Here is a 19,524-nt window from a genome sequence, read left to right as displayed (position 1 = left end):
TTGGTGAGGAGGTTTTATCCCCCTGCAGGGTGGAAGGAGCTGGGGCAGGAATTCAGGGTGCCATTCCCCGTGTCCCAGCAGGGAGGGCACTGCAGGGACAGTGGCACATGTGCAACCACGAGGGCACAGCCTGAGCTGCCAAGGCCTGGCCTGGCTGTGGGTCAGCTGAGGGCACTGTTTACATCCTGTAATTAACAGCAGGAGTTAATCACCGGGGCTGGCACGCCCCCAGACGCTGGGCTGGAGTCACAGTGTCTGCTGTGGCAGTTGGATCCCTGTCCCAGAGGTGACAGCAGGCCAGGAGCAAAGATGTGTCAGCTTGGGCTGTTGGTGCTGATTTATCCCCCTCCCCTGCCCAGTGTGTGCCTGCAGCACATAAATCACCATCTTTGTAAATCTCTGCTTTAACTTCTTCCTCTTCTTGGCCTCTTGGAAAACCTGCTTTGTGCAACTGTGCAGTTTTGGGGGTTTTGGGTTTTTTTAGAACACATTGAAAGGTTTGGGTTTGGAGAGACCTTAAAGCTTATCCATGTCCATGGTCAGACACCTTCCACCATCCCAGGTTGTTCCAAGCCCTGTCCAGCCTGGCCTTGGACACTGCCAGGGATCCAGGGACAGCCCCAGCTGCTCTGGGAACCTGTGCCAGGGCCTGCCCACCCTCACAGGGAAGAAGTTCTTCTGATTATGAACCTCTGGGGCAGATTAAGGAGCACTTAGCAAAGGCAGAGCCTTGAACACAGCATTTCTGGTCCTTGGTGGGGCACAGAGCTGCTCACAGAAGCCCATCCTGAGACTTTTGGTGGCTTTCACACTATTTCATTGACTCTTGGAAACTTGGGTGTCCTAATTATTGTCCAGTGCAAATGAAAATCTAATATTTGGCTGATTAGTGTTCTGGAATATGCTAACAGGCTGCTGGAGGGGTTCAAGTGGCAAAACAGGGGATGTTTGTGCTGTGTTGGTTCCCCACTACCACTGTCTCTTGTTTGGTGTGTGCTGCTCTCATTGGGGCTGCAGAGAAAGGTCATTGGTCCTCCTTGGTTTAATGAAAATTTCAGAGAGTGGAATGAGTCTGTCTGAGAAGGATGCAGAAAGGGAAATGGGGATGGTGACTTAAAATCTCCTCTTCCATTGTGTCCACAGCACAGCATCTTGCTCTAAGCTATGTGAAATGACCTTAATTCTGAGTCTAACGAGGCTAAAAGCAGAGAGGAACAAAATCCAGCTTTCTTAGTAGATGCAGAAGTGACCTTGTTAAAACCTGAGGCAGTTCAGGCTCCTAAAACTGCCAGGCCTATAAGAGACACAGTTCATTAACATTGAAGCAGATATGCTGGGGAGTTAATTTCCATCCTAATCTCTCTCAAAATGTTGTGGAAGGGTTGATGTGCCTTTGTCTCCCAAGTGGTGAAGGGAGATCAATGTCTTCTCCCAGGTAACAAATAATAGAACGAGAGGAAACAGCCTCGAGTTGTTCCAGGGGAGGTTTAGGTTGGAGGTGAGAAAAATACTCTTCATGGAAAAGGTTATCCAGTCCTGGCACAGGCTGTGGGGAGTCCCAAAGGCAGCCCATGTGCATTAGTGCCTGAATTCAAACACAGCAGTGCAGCAGTAACAATCCTTTGGAAAAGCTGGGAAAAGATCCCAGCTGAGTTGTGGGGAATTTGAAGAAAAGGAAGGATGGTTATGAAACCTTATTTCCCTGAGAACTGGTCACATTCCCAGGCTGAAAGAAGGTCTAGGGATGACATGGAAGAAGGGACAAGTGTCCAGCCTTTTGAGGCACATTGTGATGGGCTTGTGGCTCTGATTTCCAGCTCCATGTTTGAATCTGATGGGTTGGTATTCCTGAAATCCTCAGTCAGAGTTCCACAGCAGCTGGAGAACTCTGCCTTCAGTCAAAGCTCTGCCTTCAGTTGTGGAGAGAATCTTGAGGACACAACCAGGGCAGAGTGACCCAAATCTTCTGGCAGTGCTTTGTGCAACAGGCACAAAATTTCCTGTGGCACAGCAATTGCTGTGTCTTCCCTGGAGCAGCAATTCCCACGTTTTCATGGAGCAGGATCAGGGTGATCTTGGCTTTGCCTGCCTCCCTGGCTGCTTTGAGCTGTGCTGTTGTGCTCCTCGGTCAGGTGGTGGTGCTACAAGAAAAGAACTTTTTTGGGGGTGATTGGGGTGTGATTGTCTGTACTTTTTCCTCAGTGGATCTCCCACCATCTCCTTAGAAATGGAGGCACTTCACTTTTCATGGAACACTTTTTTCCCCCCTCCCATTCTTTATGCATAAGTTGGGTGTCTTAAACTCTTCCAACCCAAAGAAAATCCATGTGGAGTTAAATTTCTTCTCTTCCCAAATGTCTGGTGGGACAGATCTCCTTGGGAAATCTTGCAAGCATCGAACCCAAAGCAACAGGGGCTTAAAGTGCTTGGGGACTCCAGCCTGCAGCTGAGAGCTCCCTTCCTCTTGGGTTGTGTAGGAAATCTGTTCATGGGTTAGGCAGGAAGTTCACCTGGGAAGAAAACAGGTTTGAAAGTCTCTTCCACATCCCAGATACTTGTCTGAACCCTCAGGCTGTTTACAGTCTGGTTTTGGTGGGAAAGATTAGATGTTTTATTTCATATTCCAGCTCTTTGTAGGGTGAGAGACATTTTTGTAATCTGCATCCCATGGAGCTGAAGAAAGTTGTACAGAAAAGGCAAAGACAAGGGAATTATTCAGGAGGTGTTGGAATGTTCCAAACCCTAGGGAGAGGCCAGATGGAAGTGAGGAACCACCTGGCAGGGTGTGCTGTGGGTGTCTCCCTAGGTGGTGATGAGCAGGATTTCTTGGATGTTTGGGAGGCTGGAAGAAGCCCAAATGCTGTTTGAGTGTTTCTGGTTTATTTAAACATCAAACTTACACCACACATGCTTCCAGAGCCCAGGGTATGGCAGCTGTGAATAGTGGAGGAGAATTTTAAAGCCTTGTAGTGATTCACCTGCTCTCCTTTAGGATAAATCAAATCTTTCCTTAATCTGTGCTGATAAACAGACTGTAAATTGAAATGGTCTTATTCCTTATAATTTTTTCATTGATTTTTTTATTTTCTTGCAGTACAATCCCTGAACAGCCTTTAAATCTGAACCACATTTTTCTGCTCCATGCTCCTGTGGTGCTGATAATTCTTCTCTCCTGACATTCTTTCATCCCTGGGTATTTATGTGTGTACAAACAGAGAACAGCAATTCTGACTTGCCATCCCAGGGCTCTGTGACCATTTCAAACATAAACTCAGCTTACATCTCAGTTCTGCCTTTCCACATAATAAATTACCAGCATTTATTGGTCTTTTGACATACAGGTTTCCTAAGGGAAAAGGAGGAGACTGCCTGAACAAAGCCTTCTCTATAATCTGAGTTTGCAGCAGGCTTTGGGCTGAAATTGCAATTCCCAGCCAGTGCAGCAAGGATTTTATGGCTCTATCTATAATTTCATTTATGCCAAGAGGAGGTTTGGGGGATGCTGGATCCTACACCTTAGACTGCATCATTAAAAGATGAACGTGTATGAAATATTATAGGAATTGCATGATGAAAACTCAGCGTTTTTATGGAAATCTCATCACTGGGGACAGTTTCAGAGCCATGTAGTAATTTGGGTTGGAGGGGACCTTAAAGACCATATCATTCCATCCACCCCCTGGCATGGGGAGGGACACCTTCCACTAATCCAGGCTGCTCCAAGATGGCTGGGATGACACTGATGGCTCCTCTTCTGGGCTGCTTTAATGTCACATTGTGCTGCCACAGCTCAGCGCTTTAATAAAAACCTTCTGCAGTGACGCATGTTGGATTTTCTGCCCTAAGCTGGGGGTTACCCTGGCCAGCTCCTGTCCTGTGTGAGATCATGTGGGGTTCTTGGCACCTGAAAGAAAATTCTGTACTGGGAGGAAGACTTCTTGTGCCTCCTGAAGATCACTCTGGTTTTGGGAAGGCACAGAAAACTTGACCCTTCTGAGATGGAAAGCACTGGGTGAATCTTGCCACTGGTTCCAGTTGGGATCAGGAGCTGTGCTGGGATCAGGTCTGGGCTGACTGGGCTCCATCCTGCTGGGGTGAGGAGCAGCTGAGGACAGGATTTTCCTGCACAGGGTCAGTGGCTCCTGAGCAGGCAGCTGATGAAGGTGTGGCTGAGAGTCTGGGTAACAAAACTGGGAATCTTCCTCTGCTGGAGGGGCTGCTGAGCCCAACTTCCTCCCCTCTGGAATTTCCCTTGCCCTGGGACAGTGGATGGCCCTCATGGAGACCTTGGCTTCCCATGCAGCTGGCAATGCATCAGCCCAGTATGTCCATGGCTTTGTCCCTGTCCCCCTCCCACCTTGGGGGCTGGCTTGGAGGGAAGGTTGTTTTTTTTTGTGGGAAGGTTCCAGCCCTCCCAGCTTGTTGCCTGGGCAGAAGGATGGATGGTGGCCTTCACCTTGCAGAAGAGGCATGGCTTGGGGACAGGAGCAGTTTTGGCAGGGCTCCTGCTCCTCTCCTGTGCCTGCACAGCAGCAGTAGCAGCTGCCTCGTGCCCTCTCCCAGTCAGGAGGGAGAAGTAGGTCAGAATTTGCATTCTTTGCCCAGATTCTCCACATAACTTGAACACTTTTTCCCTTTTTTTCCCCCTCTTTTAAACTCCTTGTTCCTGTGCGTGCGTGTGTTCCTCAGGCTCCCCTGAATCAGAGGGCGAAGGCTCAAATTCAGATGTATAATTGGTCTTTAATATCAGCCTTCCTTTCAAAAACACTTCTGGGAGACTCCTCACATGCTGACAGACCAAACCCAGCATGTAAAACTCTGAGAGAAATGCTTGGGGCAGCGTCTTCATTTTTGGCTGCTGTGTTGTCTGGATCAGGAGTTGAATTTTCTCCCGTAGTTCTTGTTTTGCATGACAAGAGCGAGTAATTGGGGTGAAATCATCTGTGCTGCAGACTGGGATGGTGAGATTTCTTTTCAGTGCTTCTCTGTGTGGGTTTTTTGGGAGGTTTTTTTTCTGTTTTGCAATGTCCTGATTGGTGGGGGAGGAGAGATGGAGCACAGGAAGGATTGTGGCAACCACAGAAACATCCAAGTGTTGCTGCAGGGCAGGCAAGGAAGATTTTGGTGTGATTTTGTGCAGTGTGAGAAAAAAGAGCTTTGATGTGATGGGACAGGAAAGTTGTGGCTGCCCCTGGATCCCTGGAAGTGCCCAAGGTTGGACACTGGGGCTTGGAGCAGCCTGGGACAGTGGAAGGTGTCCCTGCCATGGCAGGGGTGGGGCTGGATGAGCTTTAAGATCTCTCCCAACCCAAACCATTCTGTGATGATTCACGTGTGATTCAGCATCTCTGGCAGATTTTTCAGTAATCTGGCAAAGGGAAAAAAAAGTGAATGTAACATCCTGAGCCTGGGTGGTTTTCCAGAGGGTGATGGCAAGACAGACCTGCTGCACGATTCTGGTCTTTCTCCATCTGTGGAGGTGATTTTTGTGGTTAAATCCTCCAGAGGCTTCATGTGCATTATTGTCAGTCTGAAATGAAGCAAATTGTGTGGTCTGAAGGCAGGTGGATGGGTAAAAGGGACAGAATTGCTGTGACACATTCATTATTTTAATGCATTTTCACTGTCTTTTTAAAGTCATATTGTAAAAGTGTTTTTAAATACTTCACTGAGATTTTGCTTTGTGTTTCTTGTAACAAGTCCGTGTTTTTAGCCAAAAACTCTCTTTTCCCAAGGAGATTTCAGGCTGTTTCTGCTGTGTCTGCTTCGTGCTGGTGGAGCTGCCACCTGGATCTGTCTGAGGCTTGTGCAAAGAGCAGGAATTGTCATGTCTGTTCCCACTGTGCCCCCTTCAGCTGCCAAAAAGTGTCAGCAGCTCTGCACAGGGATGATCTTCTGGGAGCTGAGCTTTTCCCCGTTCTGCCTTTGCTGTTTGATCTCTTTCCTTGGGGCTTTGGCGTGTTCAAGCCTTGGCAGTTAGAAGGCTGAGTAGAAGTAAACAGAAGGTTGAGCCTTTTTCAATTTAAATCCAAATTTTTGGCTTAACTTTTGAATTAAACTCTACTTTTAAGTTGGATGAACTTTATTGGAGGGTAGATTTGGGAGTTGCAGTGGAATCACTTTTGGTTTCCTTGTTCCCTTCTGTACCTGCTGTTTGCATTAACCCCATGGATGTCCTGCTGTTCCCCTTGGACTTTAGGCTGTAATATTCCTCCTCCTCTGTGTATTCCTGTTTTCAGCTACCAAAAAGGGGGAATTGAGTGTTGTTTTTGGAAATGTGGGATGTGGCTGGAATCCCTGGATCATGCTGTGGTCAGACCAGAGTGCTGCAAAGCTCTGGTGACCCTTCACTCAACATTCCTGTCTCCATAAAGAGCTTTTCTTGGGCTGTGCTGTGCTGACCTGCTCTTCACCTCCAGGTGGGGTTTAAGTAAACCAGTTTATCCTCTGGCTTAAACTAAATCTAGATCTAAACCTGCCATCCTCTGCCTGGATCTGGAATCTCCTCTCTGTGGGTGACAGCAGGCTGAAGGCTTGGGCTGCTCTGTGGTGAAGCTTTGGCCACCTCGTGAGCAGAATTCCAAAGCCCCACAAGATGAAAATCCACCATGAAGCCTTTTCTGTCTCTGGGACCTGATTTGAGCAGGAAATCAATGTGAACTTTGGCTTCCTTGTGCAATCTTGTCTTGTAAGTAAGGGGATGATGAATGGGTATCAGCTCAGCTCCTGCCAGGCAATAACTGCAGATCCTTTGGACTAATAAACTGTAACTTAAAGCAAAAATTCAGGCTTGTCAGAATACAGAAATGGGCATGATCCTGAACATAATTTATGGATCCTGAAAATGACTCCTGGCTGCCAAGCTAAAACTAAAGAGCTCACTAGTGAGAAACTCTTGGGGGGGAGAGTGTTTGCCCCATAAAGGAGGAGAAAAGCTGCTGACAGCTCTGGTTTGGGGAGTGCAGTGCCTCAGCCTCCACAGCTGGTACAAAGCACGAATGTGAATTAAAAAGTGAAATGAAAAATGAAAATCAGCTGGGATTGCCTGGTGGGTGTTGGCACTGGCTCTGCTGGAGCTGACCCTGTACCTGCTCTTTTTTTTTGCTGTTTGAGGTGGTGAAATGGTTTAGGTTTTCTTTTGGGGCAAAAGGGATGATGTGGTTGGCTCTTCAACATGATGTGAGATAGCAGGAAAACACTTCTGGTGATTTGTTGTCTCCTTTGTGCTCTACTCCTTCCTCCAGTAATATCCCTCGGTTTTGGCAGAGGCTTGGAGCTGAAGCTCTGAGGTTGTTGCTGTTTCTGTATTTTGCTCATCCTAAAGTGATGTCAATAACAGGAGGAAGCTCTGAACATTAGAGATTGGCTTTCAAGATGCTCAATTTTGTAGCCACTTAGCTCACTCCTCTTAAAAATAGTAATAATGAAAAAATATAAATAAAATATTAATATAATCCCAGATCTCCACCCTTCTCTCCTTATCTTGACAAAGAATCCCATAACTCTGCATTTTGTCCCATTCCTGAAGTCTCTGACCAGGGAACAGGAGCTGGGGAAGCTGAGGTGAAAGCTGCTGCCACAGGGTTGGGGTTTCCCAGCTGAGGGTCAGCTCAGCTCTTTTGATCTTACTACAGAAGAAAGGAAAAGTGTTTCCCTGGCATCACCACTGGCTGTTCCTGTCTGAAAGCTGAGCAGCCTTTTCTTTCTGGAAACTTTCCCAGAGATCAAGCTGGAGCCTGTGGTTCGTGGAGTGGAGAGACTAAACCAGAGCTGGAAGCTTTAAACACATTCATGGAATGGTTTGGGTTGGAAGGGAGCCTCAGGATCATCCCATTCCACCTCTGCCATGGCAGGGACACCTTCCACTGTCCCAGGCTGCTCCAAGCCCCCATCCAAGGGGGATGGACACGTCCAAGGGGCAGACACAGCTTCTCTCGGTACTTTGTGCCAGGGGTTCCCCACTCTCACAGCCAGGAATTCCTGCCCAGTCTCCCATCCATCCCTGCCCTCTGGCAGTGGGAGCCATTCCCTGTGTCCTGTCCCTCCAGGCCTTGTCCCCAGTCCCTCTGCAGCTCTCCTGGAGCCCCTTCAGGCCCTGCAAGGGCTCTGAGCTCTCCCTGGAGCCTTCTCCTCTCCAGGTGAGCCCCCCAGCTCTGCCAGCCTGGCTGCAGCCCCTGGAGCATCTCCATGGCCTCCTCTGTACTTCCTTCCTGGTGCCCCCCTGTGCTGGAATTCTGGGATTTTTGGGCTGGTTGAGCTTTCTCCAGGACATGGCAGGGAACTCCCTGTGCAAGTACTTCAGGATGTGACCTCCAGCAGCTGTTCTGTGGTGTTGTCTGGATGTGGGGCTGGGATCAGCCACCTTAGCTGAGGAGAGAACATTCAGAAGCTGATGTTTGAAATGCCTCTGCTGAGCTGAAGGAGAGATTTCAGAGGAATCACGCTCCAGCCCCCACAAAACCTGAGCCACCTGTTGCAGGGAGTGACCTCTGGAGCTGGGGTGAGCTGTGGCTTCACACCTGGGGGCTGAACAGGTGTTGGGTGGCAAGGATGATCTGGTGTGGGGGAGGAAATGTCCTTAAGCTGTGAAGGAGCCTCTTGAGAGACAGAGAGAGACAGAGCCAGACGAGACACGGAGCCGCCTCCGCGTCCTCGCTCCGCCGGCGCTCGCGAAGCCCAGCAGATCTGGGGACCCGAGCGTGGGTGGGGTGTGAGGAAAGCACTTGGGTAATGTCCCTGGAATAGAAACTCAGCCCAGCTGTCTGCCAAAACACAAATGGGAAAGGTTTTTTAGGGCTTTAGTCAGTCCACACGAACTGGCACCAAAAAAAAAAGAGAAAACTTGAAGTTCTCGAGGGCTGGGCAGAAGGTTGGTCAGCAAAAAGTCCTTTTGAGAATACCTGGAATCCAAGTGGATTTTACCAGAAATACTGGGACAGTGTGTTTGTTTTTATGTCAGTGAGCACGTTCTCACCCTCTTTAAAGTGCTGCTGAGGATGAGCCAAGCTGGGGGTGAGGACTTGAACTGAGCTCTCACAGGCTCCTCAGAAGAAAAATGAACCTTCTTGGCAAGCAGCATGGCCCAAACCCCCAGCTTGCTGGAATATGGAAAACTCCTCAAGAAGCTGGAAGTGAATAGCCAGGATTAAAGAGGGGGAAGATGATGGCTTGCAGCAGTTTGGCCAATTGCTGGCTTGAGGGGTTTCTGCTGGAAAAAAGAGATTTCCAACCTGAGCAGCCTTGCTCTGTTGGAGTTTAGATGTGGACTGTAAACCTCTGGTTGTTTGAAAACTTGAAAAAAGGCTTAGCTCCTCTATTGGAAGGGGAGGGGTAAAATACAAAATTCCTGCTTAGTCCTCTTTCCAGTCACTTCCTTACATTCCTTGATGAAAGTGATTCCTGCTTGTAGAAAATCACAGAATAAATCCCTCAGCTTGGGAGGGAGCTCAGCACTCCAACCACCTGCTCAGGTCAGCTCTGGAATTATCTTCAGAGCAAGCTGGTGCAATAACCTTGGCAGCTGGATCCTGTGGATTGCCAGAGCCTGGTGTGATGTTGAAGGATGTGCAGGCTGACTCCAGAAGCACTGGATGGAGGATGAGCAGGAACCACCACAACCCCACTCTGTATCAAAAGAGTGTGAGCCAGGGGGTCTGAGTCTGTGTTGTTTTATTTTTAAATTCTTATTTTAGTATTTTTATATTTTAGGTGGCTTTTTTTAGTATTTTTTAATTTTATTTTTACTATAGGCAATTTCCAACAGAATTCACAGAAATACACAAAATTAAATAAAGAATTGGTTGGAAAAGGCACCTTCCAGCAGTTGCCTAGTTTTCTCCCCCTTAGAGATAAAAATAGTAAAATCATTGGATTTATTTTTATTCCTTTCCAGCTTTTTATTGATCTGGAAAGGACAGAGAGAATGCAGAAAGTTTAATTCATGTCTCTCACCTGTGGGCTCAACTAGTTAAACTCAGTTGCCCTTAGCTGGTACAGAGAATAAAAGGACTTTTTTTTCCATGAGTTGAGGCATCTTTTGTCTCATCCATCTTTAGGATTTATTAGTCTGGGTCTTGCTGCCTTGAGGATCCATGGATTTGTTTCTTCTCAGCTTTTTTGGCTGAAGAGCTGCACTGGGCAGAGGCAGACTCTACTTCAGGTGATGCCTTTTCAGGAGAAACAACCACAGCCTGCCTAGGTAAATGCTGTGACTTAATGCCTCAAATCCTGAGTTTTGGAAGGTGGAATGTTTGGTTTCTGTCTCTGAACTGAGGAGCTGCAGTAAGGCTGGGGTTGGTAAAGGTCTGGCAGAGGTGTTGATCATGCCAGGATTGAGGTCAGGGAAGAAAGTGCCTCCTTCCCCTTGTGACCCTCCCTGCAGGACTCTTACATAACTGTGCTAAACCAGCTTAAGGGAGAGCTGGCATGGGGAGGAGGGGAAATAGAAAAAGCACACTAGGGAAAGGTTGCTGATAAGCCCAGAGAACCCAAAAATAGGATCAGGCTCCAGGGAACGAAGGAGAACCTGCTGGAGGTAATAACCTGGAGACTGACAGAAATTCAGGGGACTCACATGAGCCCTGAGCCACACAAACACCAGTCTTGGACCCTGATATTGATGTGAGGATACTTGGGATGTTTATAAATTGTGTCCTGGCTGGGGAGGATGAAAAAAAACCTCCTCAATTCTGGCCATGCCTCACCTAGAGCAGGATGCTCCCATGCCAAGGGGTGCAGGGGGAATTGGAGGCCTGGCACTGGCTGCAGTGAAGCAGAATGGATGTTCAGATCCAGAGGATCATGGAATGGGGTGGGTTGGAAGAGACTTTAAAACTACCTTTCCTTGAAAACTTCCATGGATTCCTCTTTTCTGTTGAAGATGGTTCCTGAAACATGGACAGAGAGCTACACTGCCAGATTTGGGAACAAAAAAGGCTTGACTGTCCCCCCCCTTCCCAATTATTTCCTTTTCCCCCTTCCCTATGACAGATTCACCTGGTGATTTGTTGTGCCATTTTCTTCTGCTTTCACCAAAAAAGATTTCTCCTATTTTCTGCACTCAGTTAAACTTTGCTAGTCTGGAAATTAACATTTTTTCAGGAAAAAAACCCCTCCACCTCTCTACCTTTCATTTTCTTTCTTTCCTGGCCAACTCTTTTCCTGTGGAACTCTGGTTTATCCAGTCTGGATACTGGTGGCTTTAAACCCTGGTGTGCTCATCCAGTGAACAGGAATTTTAAAGTTGATTTTCAGTAACGTGTGAAAACCATTCTAGCAAAAAGAAGGGTATTGCTGAGGTTCTTTTTAGTTTCCTTTAGGTTTGTGGGGGGTTTTTTTGTTTGTTTGTTTGGTTTTTTTTGTTTGGCTGGTTGGTTGGTGTTTTTTTGTTTGTTTTGTTGCTTGGTTGTTGGCTTGATTGTGGTTTTTGTTTGTTGGTTGTTGGTTTGATTGTGGTTTGTGTTTGTTTTTGTTTGGTTTTGCTTTGTTTTTTTGGTTTTTGTTTTATTTGCTTCTAATGCTTATGTAGCCTTATCCTGAAATTTCTTGCTGAAATTTCCCACTCACAGCAATCATTTTTTGGGTGCTTTCTCTTAATTTGATGAACATCCCAATATTTTTCAGGACCTTTTCACTCTGTTTAAAACAGTGGCAGGAACTGGCTTGGCCAGCAAATTACTGAGTGTGAAGTCAATTATTCAAAGCTCTCAATGTTTTCCTACTTAACCAAAAAATATTGACTCAAGAGCAAGCTCAGTCTGGTTTCTTTGGGACTTATTTCAAATCTTTAATCTTCCCATTTCCATCCTTCCTCTTTCCAGCTGTACTCGCTGATTAGTCTTTGACAGCAGCCTGGGCTAGAGCTGCTCTTCCTTTGGGGGGAGGTTTATTTGATCTTTTCCCACCCAGCAGCAACTCTTGGAGAGCATTCCAGCAGGGCTGGAGCTCCAGGGAATCGCTGCCTGCGGAGGGAAGGAAAGGTGGGAGAAAGCAAGGAACAGGAACAGAGGCACTTATGCAATCACCCTGTGTTTTGGTAGGAAAATAAGCTGGAAATAAAGATACTTTGGCTGGTGGAAGAAAAAGCTGCTTGTCTCCTACCCAAACAGTAGCTGCTGTCAAGGCAGGATCTTAATCTGATGGGATGAAAACCCAGAGTGGCTTTCTGGAAGTGGGATAAAAGCCATTTAATCCTGGAAGTGCTGTGTTTGTGTGCAAGTTCCATAGGCTCATTTTCCTGAGAACCTCTTACATAAATGTGTATGAGACTAATAATAATAATAATAACAATAGCTTTTCTGTGAGAGTTCTGTGCTCTGGCAAGCTCTTCTCTGCTTCCCTGGGATGTGTTCCAGGGGGGAGATGCCTGACCCACCTGGGCAGGGGGCTCTGTCTTCTGAGCAAGTGTAGCCTTGAAAATGCTACATTTCTTATGCTTGCCTAGGGCTGGCTCATCAAAAGATGTGCAGGAAACCTTTTTATTCAGTTCTTTGCTTGAAGATCTGCCCTGAGCAGTGTCCTGGTGCCATGGATGTGTTTCTAGGATGGACAGGGAAGGTCACTGTGGTGAATGGATGTGTCCTTGTGGTCAGTCTCACTGGCTGAGGGATGTCTGCATAGCTGGTATGGAGTGTGTGCTGCTGAGCACCCTGCCCTGCTCCAAATCTCTTGGACATTTGTATTTATTTTTTGCTCTTCCAATGTCACAAAGCTACTTTTAAAACATGAACTTCTAAATAGGCCTTTTCCTAGAAAGCTTAGAGTGGTGCAGAGAAGGAGAGAAAAATGCTGTTGCATCCTGGCCTCTGGGCTCCTGTGGGATTTAGCTGCTCCAGATGTTTGGATAAACTGCTCTGGGCTGGGAGCAATTCCCCCCAAAGTGCTGTGGGTTAATGGACCCTTGGGGGTCTTGCCTTGAGGTCATGTTCTCTGGAGCCTGGGGCTGAGGGTTATAAATTAAGCCCTGGATGAGAGCAGTGTTTTGAGGGATCCCAGATGGACAGAGCTTTGTGCCAGCATCTCCACCCCCAGCCTCATCCCAGCCTCCAAAGGGTTTTGGATACCTTTGACATCAGTCCCAGAATGGTTTGGGTTGGAAAGGACCTTATAGCTCTCCCAGTGCCACCCCCTGCCATGGGCAGGGACACTTTCCACTATCCCAGGCTGCTCCAAGCCCCATCCAAGCTTGAACAACTCCAAGATTGGGGCAGCCACAGCTTCTCTGGGCAGCCTGTGAGAGAACCTGGCCATGATGTCTGCAGGTGTCCCTGTTTGACTCTATCCCTGATTATATTGAAAGCCCCATTGTGCTGATAATGTGCCAGTCTGGAAGAGTGTCACTGGTGCTGGGAAAAGGGCACCAGGACACAGTGAGTTAATGCTCAGAGAATCAATGCTCATCCTATTAAAAGCTCTCAAAAATGACTGAAAGCACTTGGCCTAATAGGCCTTGGGTTTGCATCACTAAATGAGTTTGTGAATCCCTCATGACTGGGCCTTTCCATAAGGAAAACAAGCTGGGAGCTGATGTAACTGGCAGCTGGAGCCTTGTTTTTGTGTTTTTATTAGAGCAGGACTCTCCAGGCAGAGCTGGAAATGTCTGTGAGCCTCCTCTGCTCACTCTGGGAGTGCCCCTGTGGCTGGAGGGGTGGGTCCCTTCCTGACCTCACCCTCTGTCCCCATCCCTCCTGTGTCAGGGTGACCTTAGCCCACATTTGGAGATGCTTTTTGGAAAGCAAGGAGAGTTTAAAACTGATGCAACTCCCTGCCAGGTCAATTGAGAAAATTCCTTTCTCCTGAAAGATTTATGCTGCAGCAAACAGAGTGAAATCCTTTTGTCCTTATTCCCATCCTCCTAAAGATCAACACCAGCTTTTGGCAGGATACAGGAATCCCAGTCAGGACAGGCATTTACCTGAGCTGAGTGACTCTGCAATGGGGTTGGGGTTGTAACCTGTCTCTGGTTACCCATTTGTTTCCTTGGAATTCTTTTTTCCTGCAGTTTTCCTTTTCCTCATGACAGGGAAACTCCCCTGTCTGTATTGAGCAGAGACTGATTTGTACAGAACTGGAAAAAACTCCAGTAATAACTGGGAACATGAGGCAAACCTCTGCTTCCTTGGACCAGAAGAGAGATAAAGTGGATGTTAGTCTTCCTCTGGCAGAAATTAAATACCTTGTGTGCCACAGGGGTGAGAGGGGATGGGGGATGCATACATCTCATTTTTCCCATATCATTTTTGTTTCCATGTTTTTCAAGCTATCACAAAGCTCTAGTGGAGGTGATGAAAAGCTGACTTTACTTCTTGAACCTCTCCTGGACTTCATCAGTTACCCCATGGACCTCAAAGCCCATCCAGTTTCACCCCCTGCCCTGGGCAGGGACACCTTCCACTACCCCAGGTTGCTCAGGAAGGCAAAGCAAGTTTTTCTTCTTTATTTATTTAGCTCCTCTGCTACTTGAGAACATTTATTTTCATGAGTAATGTCTCCTGCAGCCGTATGGAAGGAATCAATCATAGGAAATAAAGAGCTTGTAATCCATTTAACTAGGACTTTCCACCTCTCATTAAGCCAGAAACATTCATGCCTAATTCTCTGGGTAGCAGTTGCACAGCAGATGTGCAGGGTATCGATTGGAAAATGAGTCTTGCTGGGTTTGTTTTCCTTTTTCTTTCTTTCCCTCCCTTGCTGTTTCCATTCCTGTGCCTGCAGTGGGTGTGGAGGCACTTGGCTCCCTCTCAGATGAGCCTTCCTGGTGTTGTGGGTGCAGTTTTCTTTCCCTGCTGGCAGGAGCCAGGTTTTCAGCAGGTAATGTGTGGGGCAGGCTCCTGCTCCAGCTGCTGGCACCATCCGTGGGCAACTCTTGGGGCTGTGTTTGGAAAGGGAAAACCAGGAGAGGCAGAAATGCTTGTCTGAAGAGGAAGCTGCTTCTCAGGGTGTGCATGTTCAAACCCAGCTCTGTTTCCACTTAATTTCTCTGCAAAAACGTGCTGGTAATGGGTAAGGCTTGGTGCAGACTTCTGGTTTGCAGCTTGGTGAGGATGGCAAAGCTCCTGGAGTCTATGGAGAGGAAGAGTGTTCTTTAACCTTTTTCAGTCTTTAAACACTTTTAAATTCCTTGTTGGTGCATGGCTTTTGTTTATCATCGAGCTGTTGTCTTCTCATTCTTCCTGTGATGGTTTTCCCTGTCTTTTTCTCACCTGGGCTGTCTCTGTTGAGCCCTGCTGATTATTGTCATCACCCAGACCATGCCAACATCACAGGACATTCTCTGTCAGAGGCTCTTCAGACAGCAGAGGCTGAACATGGGGTCTGTTCCTCAAGACACTCCCTTGCCATCCCTCTTCTCCCAGTTTGGTGCTTTCCTGCCTGTTCCTTTGGGTTTGTGGCTCAGATTCCCTCAATTTCCCTTTCTCCTGCCAAGATCAACAGCCCTGTCAGGCTCCTGGTGGTGTCTCACCTCACCTTAGCTGCTATTTTAGATTTTTAGCTGTTGAACTGCCGGCTTCTTGTGCTGCTCTGAGTGTTTCTGGAATGCTCTCCCAAGGGGACTCCACCTGACATAGACTTGGAGAGGTGGAAGGGTTTGACTTTCTCTGCCAAAAATGTGATTTCACACACTTTGGGCTGGTTCACATTTCTCTTTGCTGCTTCTAAAAGCCAAAATAATTGTTAGAATTAAAGAGAAATTCACAAGTTGTTGCCCATCTCTCCAGCAGCCCCCAAAAGAAGAAGCTCTTTTAATACTCAGGTTGTCAGAAATCCTTTGACAGAGGGAACCTGAAGTTTTCCATGTTTTTCCTCATGTCCCACCTGTGCTTTGCTGCTTGGAGTTACTTCACAACCTGCTTGTGTGGACTCACATGATATTTTTGGATCTGCAGCAGATTTTGGGTTTTCAGAGCTGTGCCAACACCCTGACCTGCAAGGCTGGTGCAGAAAGCAGAGATTGTGTTTAATTATTGCTCTGCCAGAAGTTTATACAGGTTTTTCCTGTGCCCTGTTCCTCTTCTTCCACCCTTTCAAAGTTCCAGGCACCCAGTCCTGCCTCACTTTGTGGAAAACATCAAGAAGCTCTGTTGCAGAGGGCGTTAGTCCGTCCTGTGCTTATTTATTTAGGGAGATTAAAGTCTAAGTTTTTCTTTTGTAATCCCTTTGAAGTATTTATCTTTTGAAGTCTGAATTTTCATTAACTGGAAGTGCACAACCCCCGAACTACACACTGCCCTAGTTTCAAAGCTGTAATTTTTTTTTTTTTTTTTTTTTGGTCAAAAACATTTAAGAAAAATAAACAACAGGTCAGACCCACAGGGGCTCCACATCAGCCAGATCCTATTTGGGATGTGTGTGTTTGGGTCATCCCTTGTCACTCTGGAGACTCCAAGGGGCTCTGCAGGCTCTCCCTGGGTTGGGATGTAGTCATGGATTTTTGGTATCTCAGGGATGTTCCCCTCCTGAGTGCTCTGCCAGACCAGCAATGGCCTGTAGAGCTTTCTTTCATTTTTTAAATTTGTTTTTCCCCCCACTCTTTATTTTCTGTCATTGAGGCAGCAGCACTCAGCTTTAAGGACAAAGCTGTTGTGCTTTCCTGCGGCAGCTCTCATCCAAAATATTCCATATGTCCATATGCACATGGCAGAGGATACTCTCCTGCAGTTCATCTTTTTTGTTTGTTTGCCAGGGGGAAAAATAGATGCTGACTGGAGTTTTGATATATATCTGCTGCTTTTGTTTGTGCAGTATTATCAGTGTAAAAATGAATGTTTTCAGCCTGGAAAAAAGTGGGTGGGAGACCTCTGACCCACCCTGATTTCCAGAGTGGGGAATAACAATGTGTGGGGAAGAATAACTCTGCTGGGTCCTTGCCTGGGCATCCTCCACCTCCAAAATGAATCACCTGAGGCTGTTTTCTGCCTTTGGGGGTGTCCCATTCCTGCCTTGAAATGAAATCTTGGATCTTGCAAGCTGAGATGCTTTGGGTTTGTGCCAGCAAAATGTGGAAAATGGTGCTCAGTGTGTGTGTGTGCATCTCAATTTCCTCCCATGGGAGTGGCCAGAGCAAACAGCCCTCAGTAGTAGCTTGTTATTAAACAGATGGGGATATTGACCCTCTTCCATTTCCATTTTCCACCTTGGGGAAAGTGAAATTGCATTACTTTGGCTTGGATGAGTTCAGTGTATTAATAAAAAAATGTGTATGAAAACCAATGGAGAGTGCATGCAAATCCCAAGAATTTAGATAATGATTTCAGCCCTGGCTGGGCCATAGAGATTTCTCTTCCATTTTTCGTTTTTTTGTTGTTTTTGTTTTTTTGTGCACAGAACTGCAGAGTTTGCTCTGGAATAGGTTAATTTTTTAGAAAGCATTTAAGGAAAATCAGGATTTTCCAGTATAATTAGGGAAACGACTGACAAGCAGCTTTACAAGCATATCAATAGGGCTAATTGATTATCAGGCATGTTCTCACCTAATTGGCATAGGAAATTATTTGCTTAATAGGGTTTTAAGCATAATTAGATTGATACAAGTTTTAGTAGAGATAGAGATGTTGAATTTACAGAGATTCTTGATAAACAGTGATCCCAGGAGTCACCAACAAGAGGAAAAACACTTCTTTTAATATGGAAATCAGTAAAATCTGCCAAAGCTCTTTTTAAAACGAGTTAACATAAAAAATTAACCTCAAATATCCCTGTATTTTTTATGTTTATTTCTGTTTCAAGTGGGGTGAATTTCCTTGGGCCTGAATTTTGGGAGATGGGAGCCTGTGTGCTCAGAGCTTGCTTTGGTTTTGAGCCTCTCCAGGTGTGGGGGGAGCACGTGCTTCTTCCCCTCGTCCTCCCCACAGTTTCTCCTCTCTGGAACCTTGTGGAAGGCCAAGGTTTTCCATTGGATGGGCCTTCCCAGCCATGCCTTGGCAGCTGGAGATCCTGTAGGACACCCCAGGTGTCTTCCACATCGGCATGGGTGGTGGGGTTGTTGGAGAAAATTGTGTCTGCCTCTCTCCAAATGCTCAGCTCTGCTCCAACGTCTCCTGAGGCTTCAGGATTCCGTAGGTGGTGTGGACCTGGCAGTGCTGGGCTCATGGTTGGACTCCATGACCTTAGGGGGCTTCTCCAGCCTTAATGGTTCCATGATTTCATTGTTCACAAGTCTCCATTGAAGCACCTTGGCTGTGCTCTGGGTGTGCTGATCCAAACCCTCCTGAGCAATCCATGATGGGTGTTCAGAGTGGGCGTCTCTGTGGTGTGGCTGGAAGGGCAGCAGAGCTGCTTGGCTTTTAAAAACCACAGAATATCCTGAGCTGGAAGGGACCCACAGGGATCAGTTCCACCCCCTGGCCCTGCAGAGACCCCCCCAAATCCCACCCTGAGCATCCCTGGGAGCTCCTGAGCTCTGTGCCCATTCCCTGGGGAGCCTGGGCAGTGCCAGCACCTCTGGGGGAAGAACCTTTCCCTAAATCCAACCTGACCCTGCCCTGACACAGCTCCAGCTCTGTTCCCTGGCTCCTGTCTCTGTCCCAGAGAGCAGAGATCAGTGCCTGCCCCTCCTCTTCTCCTCATGGGGAAGTTGTGCCTGCAGTGAGGTCTCCCCTCAGTCTGCCTGAAGGGGGATCAAAGGGGAGGGCTTGGGCTGCAGCAAGCCTTGGGAAAGGCTGTTAAACCTGCTCCTCTGGTGCTGCATCCTCACTATTTACTCAGAGCACTTCAGGACTTGTGCTGTTGCTCTTCCTCTCACTAAAATGAGGGCACTGAGATGCTTTAGCGATTGGTCTTGATTGCTGCCTTCCCTCTCCAGTCCAGGTTTCTGAATATTGCCCTGAGACTACATGGATAGAGCAGTTAATCCAGAGAGACAAAAATCAAAATTTTTTAGGCCAGATCTCCCCAGAGAGCTTCACTTTTAAATGTGCAACACCAATACTCCAGTTCTCCCTTCTTTTTTTTTTTTCCCCCTCCAAAGCTGTTTGGAAAGGAATAATGTGTAACCAATACCTCCACTTCAGTATCTCAGAAGTGCAGTGTGTGCTAATTAGGCATCCTGGAGCCTTTGGAAAACGCTCCCATTGTATTTCTAGATGGAACCTACCCTGCTCCCCCTTTTTGGACAAGTGAGCTGGTTATTCAGCTCTGAGAAGCTCACAGCCATTGGCAGGTGATGCATCTTGAAAGTCAAGGTTGAGAGCATGAGTGGGTTTGTGTTTTCTATTTTATTTCTTTCCCCCCCTCCTCCCTCCTTCCCTCCTGGTGCACGTTGCTGGATTTGAATAATTAATGCCTGTTGTCTTGCTTCCTGTTTTCATTTCTGTATGTAATGCTAACCAGCAGTGGGCTGAATCATTCATGGGCTGCTCTCTCCCCCTCGGCAGCTGGAGATGGCATGGGAACAGTGATTGGGAGGTGCTGCCGACTTTCTGCTGCTCCCTGGACTCTGTTTCTGGAAGCAGGAGCAGTAAGTATTGAGCCTCTGCTCTTGGCCAAGCCAGGCTCTCTGGGCAGATGGTATCAGTGTGGTTTCTCTCC

The 19,524-nt window shown here is 47.2% G+C and overlaps 1 protein-coding gene across 3 annotated transcripts in view; it reads left to right on the top strand.

Annotated features, from left to right (window-relative positions):
* The window catches only part of GDPD5 (glycerophosphodiester phosphodiesterase domain containing 5), a 101,309-nt gene that overhangs the window by 19,121 nt on the left and 62,664 nt on the right, over window positions 1-19,524 (top strand). Inside the window, exon 2 of one of the 3 annotated variants that reach the window (XM_030955361.1) lies at window positions 19,371-19,453. The exons of the other annotated variants lie outside the window; for them this stretch is intronic. The gene's annotated coding sequence lies outside the window, so the exon portion shown is untranslated. The remainder of the gene's footprint in view (window positions 1-19,370; window positions 19,454-19,524) is intronic. 3 annotated transcript variants of the gene reach the window in all.

The sequence above is a fragment of the Camarhynchus parvulus genome, chromosome 1, assembly GCF_901933205.1.
Source record: "Camarhynchus parvulus chromosome 1, STF_HiC, whole genome shotgun sequence".
Taxonomy (NCBI): domain Eukaryota; kingdom Metazoa; phylum Chordata; class Aves; order Passeriformes; family Thraupidae; genus Camarhynchus; species Camarhynchus parvulus.
This window is presented reverse-complemented; position numbering and strand designations above follow the sequence as displayed.